General features: G+C 35.6%; 2 protein-coding genes across 4 annotated transcripts in view; both read left to right on the plus strand.

Moving 5' to 3' along the window:
* gripap1 (GRIP1 associated protein 1) overlaps positions 1–16,068 on the plus strand; it is a 265,294-nt gene that overhangs the window by 245,121 nt on the left and 4,105 nt on the right. The gene's annotated exons all lie outside the window — the stretch shown is intronic.
* The window catches only part of LOC140271763 (tyrosine-protein phosphatase non-receptor type 7-like), a 29,339-nt gene continuing 25,681 nt past the window's right edge, over positions 12,411–16,068 (plus strand). Inside the window, exon 1 of the mRNA XM_072367060.1 lies at positions 12,411–12,596. The gene's annotated coding sequence lies outside the window, so the exon portion shown is untranslated. The remainder of the gene's footprint in view (positions 12,597–16,068) is intronic.

The raw sequence follows: 16,068 nt of genomic DNA on the forward strand, positions 1-16,068 counted from the left end.
GAAGTTTTTTCCTTTTGCATCATTTTGTCTCTTTGGGACGAAAACATCCATAAATAATGATGCGTCGGCACTTTACAGACGAAGCAGAACACAACAGATCGGATCCATCTGACAGGCTCTGAGTGAACATCTAATCCTGGAGTCAGTCTGTGGTGAAGGTGAAAACTTACATGTTCATCATTCTTCTGTTTCAAACCTGCAGACATCGGATAAGAAGAAGACAATGAATGGATGGATGTTTTAAAGATGAAGCTATTTACCTTCAAACCTCCAAAAGAAGTCTCACTGAAGCTGCTGCTAGTTGAATGACTTTCAGTCAAGGATGAGCTTAATCCTCCTGAAGGCAAATTAAAATAAGGATGACGGGAATTTTGGTCCACTTTCTTGTAATTTTCACTCCTCTGTGAAGAATTTTGGTGTTTATTCTAACAGAAAAGTGACCTGACCTGACATTCACTGGGAGGCGGAGCTTCTCCTGACCATCATGGCGGCTGCATCCATGTGGCGCTCACATCTGTCCTCTGAGCAGCAACAGTGGGAATGAACCTGAACTTTATTTATAACGTTAATAACAGCCGATAAATACGTGTTTTCGTCATGATGTGAACTTTATTTATAACGTTAATAACAGCCGATAAATACGTGTTTTTGTCATGATGTGAACTTTATTTATAACGTTAATAACAGCTGATAAATGCGTGTTTTTGTCATGATGTGAACTTTATTTATAACGTTAATAACAGCCGATAAATACGTGTTTTTGTCATGATGTGAACTTTATTTATAACGTTAATAACAGCTGATAAATACGTGTTTTTGTCATGATGTGAACTTTATTTATAACGTTAATAACAGCTGATAAATGCGTGTTTTTGTCATGATGTGAACTTTATTTATAACGTTAATAACAGCCGATAAATACGTGTTTTTGTCATGATGTGAACTTTATTTATAACGTTAATAACAGCCGATAAATACGTGTTTTTGTCATGATGTGAACTTTATTTATAACGTTAATAACAGCTGATAAATACGTGTTTTTGTCATGATGTGAACTTTATTTATAACGTTAATAACAGCCGATAAATACGTGTTTTTGTCATGCTGTGAACTTTATTTATAACGTTAATAACAGCCGATAAATACGTGTTTTTGTCATGATGTGAACTTTATTTATAACGTTAATAACAGCTGATAAATACGTGTTTTTGTCATGATGTGAACTTTATTTATAACGTTAATAACAGCCGATAAATACGTGTTTTTGTCATGATGTGAACTTTATTTATAACGTTAATAACAGCTGATAAATACGTGTTTTTGTCATGATGTGAACTTTATTTATAACGTTAATAACAGCTGATAAATGCGTGTTTTTGTCATGATGTGAACTTTATTTATAACGTTAATAACAGCTGATAAATAGGTGTTTTTGTCATGATGTGAACTTTATTTATAACGTTAATAACAGCCGATAAATACGTGTTTTTGTCATGCTGTGAACTTTATTTATAACGTTAATAACAGCCGATAAATACGTGTTTTTGTCATGATGTGAACTTTATTTATAACGTTAATAACAGCCGATAAATACGTGTTTTTGTCATGATGTGAACTTTATTTATAACGTTAATAACAGCTGATAAATACGCGTTTTAGGCATTATATAAACTTTATTTATAACGTTAATAACAGCTGATAAATACGCGTTTTGACATGATGTGAACTTTATTTATAACGTTAATAACAGCTGATAAATACGTGTTTTTGTCATGATGTGAACTTTATATATAACGTTAATAACAGCTGATAAATACGTGTTTTTCTCACGATGTGAACTTTATTTATAACGTTAATAACAAATGATAAATACCTGTTTTAGCCATGATGTGAACTTTATTTATAACGTTAATAACAGCTGATAAAAATGTATTTTTGTCATGATGTGAACTTTATTTATAACGTTAATAACAGCTGATAAATGCGTGTTTTTTTCATGATGTGAACTTTATTTATAACGTTAATAACAGCTGATAAATACGTGTTTTTGTCATGTGAACTTTATTTATAACGTTAATAACAGCTGATAAATACGTGTTTTTGTCATGATGTGAACTTTATTTATAACGTTAATAACAGCTGATAAATGCGTGTTTTTTTCATGATGTGAACTTTATTTATAACGTTAATAACAGCTGATAAATACGTGTTTTTGTCATGTGAACTTTATTTATAACGTTAATAACAGCTGATAAATACGTGTTTTTGTCATGATGTGAACTTTATTTATAACGTTAATAACAGCTGATAAATACGTGTTTTTGTCATGATGTGAACTTTATTTATAACGTTAATAACAGCTGATAAATACGTGTTTTTGTCATGATGTGAACTTTATTTATAACGTTAATAACAGCCGATAAATACGTGTTTTTGTCATGCTGTGAACTTTATTTATAACGTTAATAACAGCCGATAAATACGTGTTTTTGTCATGATGTGAACTTTATTTATAACGTTAATAACAGCTGATAAATACGTGTTTTTGTCATGATGTGAACTTTATTTATAACGTTAATAACAGCCGATAAATACGTGTTTTTGTCATGATGTGAACTTTATTTATAACGTTAATAACAGCTGATAAATACGTGTTTTTGTCATGATGTGAACTTTATTTATAACGTTAATAACAGCTGATAAATGCGTGTTTTTGTCATGATGTGAACTTTATTTATAACGTTAATAACAGCTGATAAATAGGTGTTTTTGTCATGATGTGAACTTTATTTATAACGTTAATAACAGCCGATAAATACGTGTTTTTGTCATGCTGTGAACTTTATTTATAACGTTAATAACAGCCGATAAATACGTGTTTTTGTCATGATGTGAACTTTATTTATAACGTCAATAACAGCCGATAAATACGTGTTTTTGTCATGATGTGAACTTTATTTATAACGTTAATAACAGCTGATAAATACGCGTTTTAGGCATTATATAAACTTTATTTATAACGTTAATAACAGCTGATAAATACGCGTTTTGACATGATGTGAACTTTATTTATAACGTTAATAACAGCTGATAAATACGTGTTTTTGTCATGATGTGAACTTTATATATAACGTTAATAACAGCTGATAAATACGTGTTTTTCTCACGATGTGAACTTTATTTATAACGTTAATAACAAATGATAAATACCTGTTTTAGCCATGATGTGAACTTTATTTATAACGTTAATAACAGCTGATAAAAATGTATTTTTGTCATGATGTGAACTTTATTTATAACGTTAATAACAGCTGATAAATGCGTGTTTTTTTCATGATGTGAACTTTATTTATAACGTTAATAACAGCTGATAAATACGTGTTTTTGTCATGTGAACTTTATTTATAACGTTAATAACAGCTGATAAATACGTGTTTTTGTCATGATGTGAACTTTATTTATAACGTTAATAACAGCTGATAAATGCGTGTTTTTTTCATGATGTGAACTTTATTTATAACGTTAATAACAGCTGATAAATACGTGTTTTTGTCATGTGAACTTTATTTATAACGTTAATAACAGCTGATAAATACGTGTTTTTGTCATGATGTGAACTTTATTTATAACGTTAATAACAGCTGATAAATACGTGTTTTTGTCATGATGTGAACTTTATTTATAACGTTAATAACAGCTGATAAATACGTGTTTTTGTCATGATGTGAACTTTATTTATAACGTTAATAACAGCTGATAAATACGTGTTTTTGTCATGATGTAAACTTTATTTATAACGTTAATAACAGCTGATAAATACCTGTTTTAGCCATGATGTGAACTTTATTTATAACGTTAATAACAGCTGATAAAAATGTATTTTTGTCATGATGTGAACTTTATTTATAACGTTAATAACAGCTGATAAATGCGTGTTTTTTTCATGATGTGAACTTTATTTATAACGTTAATAACAGCTGATAAATACGTGTTTTTGTCATGTGAACTTTATTTATAACGTTAATAACAGCTGATAAATACGTGTTTTTGTCATGATGTGAACTTTATTTATAACGTTAATAACAGCTGATAAATGCGTGTTTTTTTCATGATGTGAACTTTATTTATAACGTTAATAACAGCTGATAAATACGTGTTTTTGTCATGTGAACTTTATTTATAACGTTAATAACAGCTGATAAATACGTGTTTTTGTCATGATGTGAACTTTATTTATAACGTTAATAACAGCTGATAAATACGTGTTTTTGTCATGATGTGAACTTTATTTATAACGTTAATAACAGCTGATAAATACGTGTTTTTGTCATGATGTGAACTTTATTTATAACGTTAATAACAGCTGATAAATACGTGTTTTTGTCATGATGTAAACTTTATTTATAACGTTAATAACAGCCGATAAATACGTGTTTTTGTCATGATGTGAACTTTATTTATAACGTTAATAACAGCTGATAAATACGTGTTTTTGTCATGATGTGAACTTTATTTATAACGTTAATAACAGCTGATAAATACGTGTTTTTGTCATGATGTGAACTTTATTTATAACGTTAATAACAGCTGATAAATGCGTGTTTTTGTCATGTGAACTTTATTTATAACGTTAATAACAGCCGATAAATACGTGTTTTAGCCATGATGTGAACTTTATTTATAACGTTAATAACAGCTGATAAATACGTGTTTTTGTCATGATGTGAACTTTATTTATAACGTTAATAACAGCTGATAAATACATGTTTTTGTCATGATGTGAACTTTATTTATAACGATAATAACAGCTGATAAATACGTGTTTTTGTCCTGATGTGAACTTTATTTATAACGTTAATAACAGCTGATGTTTAGTTACTCCTCTGCCTCCTTTAGTGGTAATGGTACATGTAACAAATGTAGTCTTTTTGTAGTTTTGGAGGCAAGGCTTTCTGAATTGGAAACTCGGCTCTGCACTGTTGAAAACCACCCGATAGCGAGCCAGGCCCCTTTAGTCAGTGCGGAGCCACCTAGCGTAGCTTGCTCTGTTAGTCGTCCCCGAGCAGATCCCGAGCAGCCGGGACTTAAGAGTGGCTGGGTGACTGTCAGGAAGAGGAGTCATAGTCCTAAAGTCAAGCCCGTGGTTCACCATCAACCTGTCCACGTTTCTAATAGATTTTCCCCACTCAGCGACACACCCGCTGAGGAGAAAACCCTGGTAATTGGCAGCTCTATAGTCAGAAACGTGGCATTAGAGACACCAGCGACCATAGTCAAATGCATTCCAGGGGCCAGAGCGGGCGACATAGAATCCTATTTAAAACTGCTGGCTAAGGATAAACGTAAATACGGTAAAATAGTTATTCACGTCGGCGGTAATGACACCCGGTTACGCCAATCGGAGGTCACTAAAATTAATGTTGCATCGGTGTGTAATTTTGCCAAAACAATGTCGGACTCCGTAGTTTTCTCTGGACCCCTGCCAAATCTGACCAGTGATGACATGTTTAGCCGCATGTCCTCATTCAATCACTGGTTGTCTAGATGGTGTCCAGCAAACAACGTGGGCTACATAGATAATTGGCAATCTTTCTGGAGAAAACCTGGTCTGATGAGGAGAGACGGCATCCATCCCACTTTGGAAGGAGCGGCTCTCATTTCTAGAAATATGGACGAATTTATTAGTCATCCAAAAACATGACATCCCAGGGTTGAGACCAGGATGCAGAGTTGTAGTCTTACACACTTCTCTGCGGCTTCCCACCTGATGCTGCCCCCCCCTCAATCAAAAAACACAAAAGGAGCAAATCCTCTTGTGCAAAAAAAATTTAAAACAAAAACTTTAACTGAACAAAAACATCAAACTATTAAATGTGGTTTGCTGAATATTAGATCTCTCCCTTTGAAGTCTCTGTTAGTGAATGATTTGATTTGTGATCATCATATTGATATATTTTGTCTTACAGAAACCTGGCTGCAGCAGGAGGATCATGTTAGCATTAATGAATCAACTCCCTCTGACTATTTAAATGTTCATGTTCCTAGAACCACAGGTAGAGGAGGAGGAGTGGCAGCTATCTTCAGATCAGGGTTACTAATCAGTCCTAGACCCAAGATTAGTTTTAGCTCTTTTGAATCTCTGATTCTCAGTTTTTCCCACCCAAAGTGGAAATCACAAAAACCTCTTGTGTTTGTTGTTGTGTATCGTCCACCTGGCCCTTATTCTGAGTTTCTGTCTGAATTCTCAGAGTTTTTATCCCAGTTAGTGGTGAGTACAGATAAAGTCATTGTAGTGGGTGACTTTAATATTCATGTAGATGTTGAAAATGACAGCCTAAATATTAACTTTAATTCTATATTAGACTCTATTGGATTTTCTCAAAGTGTTCACAGACCTACTCACTGCCTTAATCATACCCTTGACCTTGTGCTGACTTATGGCATTGAGAGTGAACAGTTAACAGTGTTCCCTCATAACCCTGTCTTGTCTGACCATTTTTTAATAACTTTTGAATTTACATTACTTGACTACACGGTTTCTGAGAAGAATTCTACATAAAGAAGGTGTCTGTCAGAGAATGCTGTAACCAGATTTAAAGAGTTGATTTCATCATCCTTTTCTTCACTGCCATGTGCTGATATGACACAGGATGGCTACCTAAATTTTACTCCAGTAGAACTTGACTCTCTTGTTGACAGCACTACAGCTTCAATGCGTACAACACTGGACAATGTTGCCCCTCTGAAAAGGAAGGTAATCAGTCAGAAGAGGTTGGCTCCTTGGTATAATTCACAGCTGCGTGCGTTAAAGCAGACTGCAAGAAAGCTGGAGAGACAGTGGCGTTCCTCTAATTTAGAAGAGTCTCAATTAGTCTGGAAAGATAGTTTAATAACGTATAAGAAAGCACTTCGTAAAGCTAGAACTGCGTATTATTCATTATTGATAGAAGAGAATAAGAATAATCCCAGGTTTCTTTTCAGCACTGTTGCCAGACTGACAAAGACTCCGAGCTCTGTTGAGCCATGTATTCCTTTAACTCTCAGCAGTGATGATTTCATGAGATTCTTCATCAATAAAATTGTTTCTATCAGAGAGAAGATTAATGGAATCCTTCCCATTATTATCACTGATGTATCATCAAGTAGAGCAGCTTTAGAAGTATCTTTCGAACCTGAATTGTATTTAGACAGCTTCTGTCCAGTTGATCTTTCTGAGCTAACAACAGCAATAGTCTCTTCTAAACCATCAACTTGTATGTTAGACCCAATCCCAACCAGACTGTTCAAGGAGGTTTTCCCCTTAATTGACACTTCCATATTGGATTTGATCAATCGGTCTTTGTTGACAGGATATGTACCTCAGACCTTTAAGGTTGCTGTAATTAAACCTTTACTTAAAAAACCTACTCTTGATTCAGAAGTGTTGGCTAATTATCGACCTATATCCAATCTCCCTTTTTTGTCCAAAGTTCTTGAAAAAATAGTTGCAGTTCAACTTTGTGATCATTTACATAGAAATAATCTGTTTGAAGAGTTTCAGTCAGGATTCAGAGTGCATCATAGCACAGAAACGGCACTGGTGAAAGTTACCAATGATCTCCTGTTAGCTTCTGATAGCGGACTTGTTTCTGTGCTTGTCCTGTTGGATCTCAGTGCTGCATTTGATACGATCGATCACAGCATTCTGTTACAGAGACTTGAACATGTTATTGGGATTAAAGGAACTGCATTAGGCTGGTTTAAGTCATATTTATCTGATAGATTCCAGTTTGTTCTTGTAAATGAGGAATCTTCCTCACACGTTGGAGTAAGTCATGGAGTTCCTCAGGGTTCTGTGCTTGGACCGATTCTTTTTACTTTATACATGCTTCCATTAGGTAACATTATCAGACAGCATGGCATAAATTTCCATTGTTATGCTGATGATACTCAGCTGTACTTATCTATGAAACCAGATGAAACCTACAGGTTGGTCAGGCTACAAGCCTGTCTTAAAGACATAAAGACCTGGATGACTCAGAACTGTCTGCTTTTAAATTCAGACAAAACTGAAGTTGTTCTCTTTGGACCTGAGCGCTTCAGGGAGAAATTGTCTAGTTATATAGTTACTCTAGATGGTATTTCCTTGGCTTCTAGTTCTACAGTGAGGAACCTTGGAGTTATTTTTGACCAGAATTTATCATTTGACGCACATATAAAACTGGTTTCTGGGACTGCCTTCTTTAACCTTCGTAATATTGCTAAAATCAGGAACATCCTGTCTCAGGGTGATGCAGAGAAACTAGTTCATGCATTTGTTACTTCAAGATTGGACTACTGTAATTCCTTATTATTGGGCTGTCCCACATATTCTCTGAAAAGCCTCCAGCTGATCCAAAATGCTGCAGCCAGAGTTCTGATGAGAACTAACAGGAGAGATCATGTTTCTCCAGTTTTAGCTTCTCTTCATTGGCTCCCTGTTAAATTCAGAATAGAATTTAAGATTCTTCTCCTCACATATAAAGCTCTTACTGACCGAACTCCATCATATCTTAAAGATCTCATTGTACAATATTTTCCTAACAGAGCACTTCGCTCCCAAACTGCAGGTTTACTTGTTGTTCCCAGAGTTTCTAAAAGTAGAATGGGAGGTAGAGCCTTCAGTTATCAGGCCCCTCTCTTGTGGAATAAGCTGCCAGTAAATGTCCGGGAAGCAGACACCCTTTCCACTTTTAAGATTAGGCTTAAAACTTTTCTTTTCGATAAAGCTTATAGTTAGGGATGGCTCAGGTAATCCTGAAACATCCCATAGTTAAGCTGCTATAGGCTTAGACTGCTGGGGGACCTCATCTGTCACACCTTTCCTCACTTTGCTCTCTTTTTCCCCCTGTTTAATTTCAAAATTGATTTTATGTACATGTGACATTATTGTGGTTATTAACCTATGTTTCCCTGTTCCAACAGATATCCTTTGAATGGCGTTATGGTGTTTTTCCCCCCTCTTTTCCCTCTTTTCTGTCTTCTCAAACCCCAGCTGGTCGAGGCGGATGGCCACCCTTCCTGAGTCTGGTTCTGCCAGAGGTTTCTTCCTGTTAAAAGGGAGTCGTTCCTTTCCACAGTTGCCACAGGCACGCTCAGGACGGGAGATTGGACTGAAGACACATTTCGGTGCAATCTGTTGGTTTCCTTAGCTAGGATATTAATTTTTTTAATTAGCTCTATATGAATTAATTGGATTATGATTACAATGAATTGAATTCCAATTGGCTTGAATTGGACTATATTACTTAAGTGCCTTGAGATGACAATTGTTGTAATCTGGCGCTATATAAATAAAATTGAATTGAATTGAATTGAATTGATAAATATGTGTTTTTGTCCTGATGTGAACTTTATTTATAACGTTAATAACAGCCGATAAATACGTGTTTTTGTCATGCTGTGAACTTTATTTAAAACGTTAATAACAGCCGATAAATACGTGTTTTAGCCATGATGTGAACTTTATTCATAACGTTAATAACAGCTGATAAATACGTGTTTTTGTCATGATGCGAACTTTATTTATAATGTTAATAACAGCTGATAAATACGTGTTTTTGTCATGATGTGAACTTTATTTATAACGTTAATAACAGTTGATAAATACGTGTTTTTGTCATGATGTGAACTTTATTTATAACGTTAATAACAGCTGATAAATACGTGTTTTTCTCATGATGTGAACTTTATTTATAACGTTAATAACAGCTGATAAATACGTGTTTTTCTCATGATGTGAACTTTATTTATAACGTTAATAACAGCTGATAAATACGTGTTTTTGTCATGATGTGAACTTTATTTATAACGTAAATAACAGCCGATAAATACGTGTTTTAGCCATGATGTGAACTTTATTTGTAACGTTAATAACAGCTGATAAATACGTGTTTTTGTCATGATGTGAACTTTATTTATAACGTTAATAACAGCTGATAAATACGTGTTTTTGTCATGATGTAAACTTTATTTATAACGTTAATAACAGCTGATAAATACGTGTTTTTGTCATGATGTGAACTTTATTTATAACGTTAATAACAGCTGATAAATACATGTTTTTGTCATGATGTGAACTTTATTTATAACGATAATAACAGCTGATAAATACGTGTTTTTGTCCTGATGTGAACTTTATTTATAACGTTAATAACAGCTGATAAATATGTGTTTTTGTCCTGATGTGAACTTTATTTATAACGTTAATAACAGCCGATAAATACGTGTTTTTGTCATGCTGTGAACTTTATTTAAAACGTTAATAACAGCCGATAAATACGTGTTTTAGCCATGATGTGAACTTTATTCATAACGTTAATAACAGCTGATAAATACGTGTTTTTGTCATGATGCGAACTTTATTTATAATGTTAATAACAGCTGATAAATACGTGTTTTTGTCATGATGTGAACTTTATTTATAACGTTAATAACAGTTGATAAATACGTGTTTTTGTCATGATGTGAACTTTATTTATAACGTTAATAACAGCTGATAAATACGTGTTTTTGTCATGATGTGAACTTTATTTATAACGTTAATAACAGCTGATAAATACGTGTTTTTCTCATGATGTGAACTTTATTTATAACGTTAATAACAGCTGATAAATACGTGTTTTTGTCATGATGTGAACTTTATTTATAACGTAAATAACAGCCGATAAATACGTGTTTTAGCCATGATGTGAACTTTATTTGTAACGTTAATAACAGCTGATAAATACGTGTTTTTGTCATGATGTGAACTTTATTTATGACGTTAATAACAGCTGATAAATACGTGTTTTTGTCATGATGTGAACTTTATTTATAACGTAAATAACAGCCGATAAATACGTGTTTTAGCCATGATGTGAACTTTATTTATAACGTTAATAACAGCTGATAAATACGTGTTTTTGTCATGATGTGAACTTTATTTATAACGTTAATTTGAGCTGATAAATGCGTGTTTTAGTCACGATGTGAACTTCATTTATAACGTTAATAACAGCTGATAAATACGTGTTTTTGTCATGATGTGAACTTTATTTATAACGTAAATAACAGCCGATAAATACGTGTTTTAGCCATGATGTGAACTTTATTTGTAACGTTAATAACAGCTGATAAATACGTGTTTTTGTCATGATGTGAACTTTATTTATGACGTTAATAACAGCTGATAAATACGTGTTTTTGTCATGATGTGAACTTTATTTATAACGTAAATAACAGCCGATAAATACGTGTTTTAGCCATGATGTGAACTTTATTTATAACGTTAATAACAGCTGATAAATACGTGTTTTTGTCATGATGTGAACTTTATTTATAACGTTAATAACAGCTGATAAATACATCTTTTTGTCATGATGTGAACTTCATTTATAACGTTAATAACAGCTGATAAATACGTGTTTTTGTCATGATGTGAACTTCATTTATAACGTTAATAACAGCTGATAAATACGTGTTTTTGTCATGATGTGAACTTTATTTATAACGTTAATAACAGCTGATAAAAATGTATTTTTGTCATGATGCGAACTTTATTTATAACATTAATAACAGCCGATAAATACGTGTTTTTGTCATGATGTGAACTTTATTTATAACTTTAATAACAGCTGATAAATATATCTTTTTGTCATGATATCTGCGTATTTGTGATTCGGTTTGACTCTGACTTTGTTGTTGATGTTATTTCCTGTTTTATTTTTAAATTTCCTGATCTTCTGTCGGTTTTACTGCTGCTTATTGGTTTCTGCTGATTATTCTCACCTGTTGCTCATGAGCTAATCAGACCTTCAGTATATATTCGCCTCTTTTCCTTTGCTCCTTCTTTGTTACTCTGTTACTCTGAGTCCACCTGTTGTTTCCCTTCAGTTCACTTCTGGGTTTCCTTTGTTTAGTTTTATTAAACCATCATTAATCTACCACCTGTCTCACCAGTTTTTCACCTTTTCTCTCCTTCTTCAGACTACTAACAGTTTCTTGATAAAAGCTGATGTGATTCAGAGGAACCTCATCCTGATAAGCCATCTTTTGTGGCCTCAGCATTCAGACAGAACACCATGTTCTTAATAACGATGGTACCTCACAGATTTAACAACTGCTGTGTGATTATCTTTCTGTGGCACAGAGGATGGAGCTGTGGTGAACGGGGGAGTCGGTTTTATTAATTCTGCTGATAAAAGCAGCAGTTTATCCTCCCGGTAGGATTTCATCCTGCTGCTGTTCATCTGACGGCTGCAGAGAAAAAGTCGTGGAAGATGAGTTCATCCATCCCCACTGTGAGATGCTGCTGATGGCAAACACACACAGAAACAAACAGTCAGAAAGACGGCGCTGGAGCCCGTGGCGTGCAGTCTAAAGGGGACCCATAACCTTGGATGAGGGGGATAGAAAGTGTGTGAAAATGTGTGTGTGGTGATGTGTGAGTGGGTGGGTGCAGAAAAGGAAGTGGCGGAGAAGGTAGAAGTAAAGCAACAGAAAGCAACAGATGAGACAGAAGGAGGAAGAGAGGTCGGAGACGGAGGACGGCGAAACAGAAGAGAAGTGGAGGAAGGATCGAGGGAGGCAGAGAAAAGGTGAGGAAAACTTGGTGACCTGAGCTGTAACTCTGCTGGATGAATGAACAGAATCAGTCTGAGTCTGGGATGAGAAAGTCATAGTTTTTAATGGTCAGATATATAAATACCAATTAAATAAGCTGTAAAAATGGCTCATTAACCGGACTATCTATTATAAATGATGACATATTAACAGAAGTAATCAAGTAAATTACACTGGAAAGAGTATGAAGTATGAAATAGACAGAAATCTTCCATGTTTCATGTTTTCAGGGCTTATTTCAACTGTTCTGCATAGTGTGTGAGAGCTTAACTTAAAGGTGACATATTGCATAAAAAACTCTTCTTCCTGTTCCTGGGAGCATATATCAGGGCGTCTGAAGTCACCAGAAAGTCGTATTTATTTAGTTCCCCTTTGTTTGAAAGTTCCTCCTTTAACGAGCCGTTCTGATTCTCATTTCTAAAGTACGTCACTCCTTCAGTTGGCTCCGCCTCCTCTGCTAAGCCCCGCCCACTCACATCCACCCTGCTGGACGGATGAAGCCAGCTTCTGGTGGAAATGTTCTGCTGTCAGCTGCACTGAGGAGCATGCATCTTCCATCCAGCAGCAGCCTCAGAGGATATAAGAGCCCAGTGGATAAACTATATCTGAGGCTAATGTTCCAGCAGAGTTAGCTAAAGACTGTGAATGTGCAGCAAACACTTTTCATCCCACTGTTTTAACAACTTGGTCCAGTTCAACGCTGGACTGAAGGAACTGAGCCACAAAGAGGATCAGTTCCAACTCTCAGAGCCTGAACTTCAGAGCAGGGAAATGGAAGCATCTGAGAAATAACTCCTCATGGTTTATTTACTGATTTATTTCTTCCTTTAGCAGCAGCTAACGCTAACAGCTTAGCTAATGAAATAACTCCTCATGGTTTATTTACTGATTTATTTCTTCCTTTAGCAGCAGCTAACGCTAACAGCTTAGCTAATGAAATAACTCCTCATGGTTTATTTACTGATTTATTTCTTCCTTTAGCAGCAGCTAACGCTAACAGCTTAGCTAATGAAATAACTCCTCATGGTTTATTTACTGATTTATTTCTTCCTTTAGCAGCAGCTAACGCTAGCAGCTTAGCTAATGAAATAACTCCTCATGGTTTATTTGATTTATTTCTTCCTTTAGCAGCAGCTAACGCTAACAGCTTAGCTAATGAAGATGACGTACACCAACTTCTAAGGAGTTACTGCTGTTCCTTTCTGAAAGATGAACATTATTGTTCCCACATTACTTTGTTAGCTGAAGCTTTCTAGCTGAACGGTTCCGTTCTGTAACTCAGACAAGCTGCAGCTGTGTTTAAGGTGTGTTTCCAACACAACACCGGTCCTCTCCTCACTCTCGGTGTGCTAGCGTTACATTATCGGCATGTTTCTGATAAAGATGGAGGTCTCCAGGTACAACTGTTTAATGAGGTTAATAAATCCAAAATGTTTAAACGCAGTAATTAATGGTTCACATGCATTACTACGAGTTACGCTGTGCACATCTCCGGCTTGGTCCATTACTGTTGATGAGAAAGTATCGTTTTCTAGCATCTGCTGCTAACTTACAGCTAACTGCTAACTCACAGCTAACTGCTAACTCACAGCTAACTGCTAACTCACAGCTAACTGCTAACTCACAGCTAACTGGAGTGTTTCTGGTCTGACTTAGTATTTATTTAGATTTAGTAGTTCCTAAGACTCCAGGGCAAGGATACAAGGAGTAATGTACAAGAGCTATTTTGACCAAAGTCTGTCTCATACACTTCAATAACATCTCAGAAAATTGTTAAATTGTAAATTGTTATTGTTAAAAATGGCAGAAAATGACACCTTTAATGCAGGAAAACACATTTTACATCATAAAGTTAGTATCTAACCACAAAATAAGCAGCAGTGACAGTTTTAAAGATCTTTTTTGTACAGTAAACAACACATAATTCCCACAAAAAGTCATCTTTGAATTATTAGATGATACTCAGTTTGTCCACCACTTTATTAGCAGACAGATGACAAAAAAAAATCACAAGAGCAGTTTACAAGTTAATGAAGCCCAGCTGGAGGGATGAAATATCATTCTTCCCAAAGATATTGCGCTGTGATGGGCCTGAAACCTCCTGTGGGTGTTAATTGGAGATTATAATATCTGCTGTGTCACAGAAAATGATTCATGCTATTCTCATAACAATCCAACTGATCCCTGTGGATGGAGCCTGTTCTCACGTCACGACAAAAAGTATCTGAAGTCTAATTTTACAGAGAGACAAGATGAATAAACTCTCTTTAGTGACACCCGGAGGAGAAAAGTATTTACTCCCTTCGGTTCAATGTTTTATCTACCAGGACATAAGAATATAACTTAGTCTTAAAACTCAGCGAATAAAGAATTATACTGAGTCATTATTTATGGAACAAAAACTGAGACAAAAAAAACTAAGTGATCCCCTGATCCAGCAGCTTCAGCAGCAGTGAGTGTAAAACTAAGTGAACCCCTGATCCAGCAGCTTCAGCAGCAGTGAGTGTAAAACTAAGTGAACCCCTGATCCAGCAGCTTCAGCAGCAGTGTAAAACTAAGTGAACCCCTGATCCAGCAGCTTCAGCAGCAGTGAGTGTAAAACTAAGTGAACCCCTGATCCAGCAGCTTCAGCAGCAGTGAGTGTAAAACTAAGTGAACCCCTGATCCAGCAGCTTCAGCAGCAGTGAGTTTAAAACTAAGTGAACCCTGATCCAGCAGCTTCAGCAGCAGTGAGTGTGAAACTAAGTGAACCCCTGATCCAGCAGCTTCAGCAGCAGTGAGTGTAAAACTAAGTGAACCCCTGATCCAGCAGCTTCAGCAGCAGTGAGTGTAAAACTAAGTGAACCCCTGATCCAGCAGCTTCAGCAGCAGTGAGTGTAAAACTAAGTGAACCCCTGATCCAGCAGCTTCAGCAGCAGTGAGTGTAAAACTAAGTGAACCCCTGATCCAGCAGCTTCAGCAGCAGTGAGTGTGAAACTAAGTGAACCCCTGATCCAGCAGCTTCAGCAGCAGTGAATGTAAAACTAAGTGAACCCCTGATCCAGCAGCTTGCAGCAGCAGTGAGTGTGAAACTAAGTGAACCCCTGATCCAGCAGCTTCAGCAGCAGTGAGTGTAAAACTAAGTGAACCCCTGATCCAGCAGCTTCAGCAGCAGTGAGTGTAAAACTAAGTGAACCCCTGATCCAGCAGCTTCAGCAGCAGTGACTGTAAAACTAAGTGAACCCCTGATCCAGCACCTGCAGCAGCAGTGAGTGTAAAACTAAGTGAACCCCTGATCCAGCAGCTTCAGCAGCAGTGAGTGTAAAACTAAGTGAACCCCTGATCCAGCAGGGGTCAGTTTTTGTTTAATAAATGTTTTATGACCTGCTGAGGAACAAATTAATGTTATTATGTTCTGATTAGAACTGACGGGGGGGTTCCTTTACTTTTGTTCATGTTCAGAAACTA

The sequence above is a fragment of the Leuresthes tenuis genome, unplaced genomic scaffold (genome assembly GCF_036924035.1).
Source record: "Leuresthes tenuis unplaced genomic scaffold, fLeuTen1.0.hap1 SCAF_16, whole genome shotgun sequence".
NCBI classification, from domain to species: Eukaryota; Metazoa; Chordata; class Actinopteri; order Atheriniformes; family Atherinopsidae; genus Leuresthes; species Leuresthes tenuis.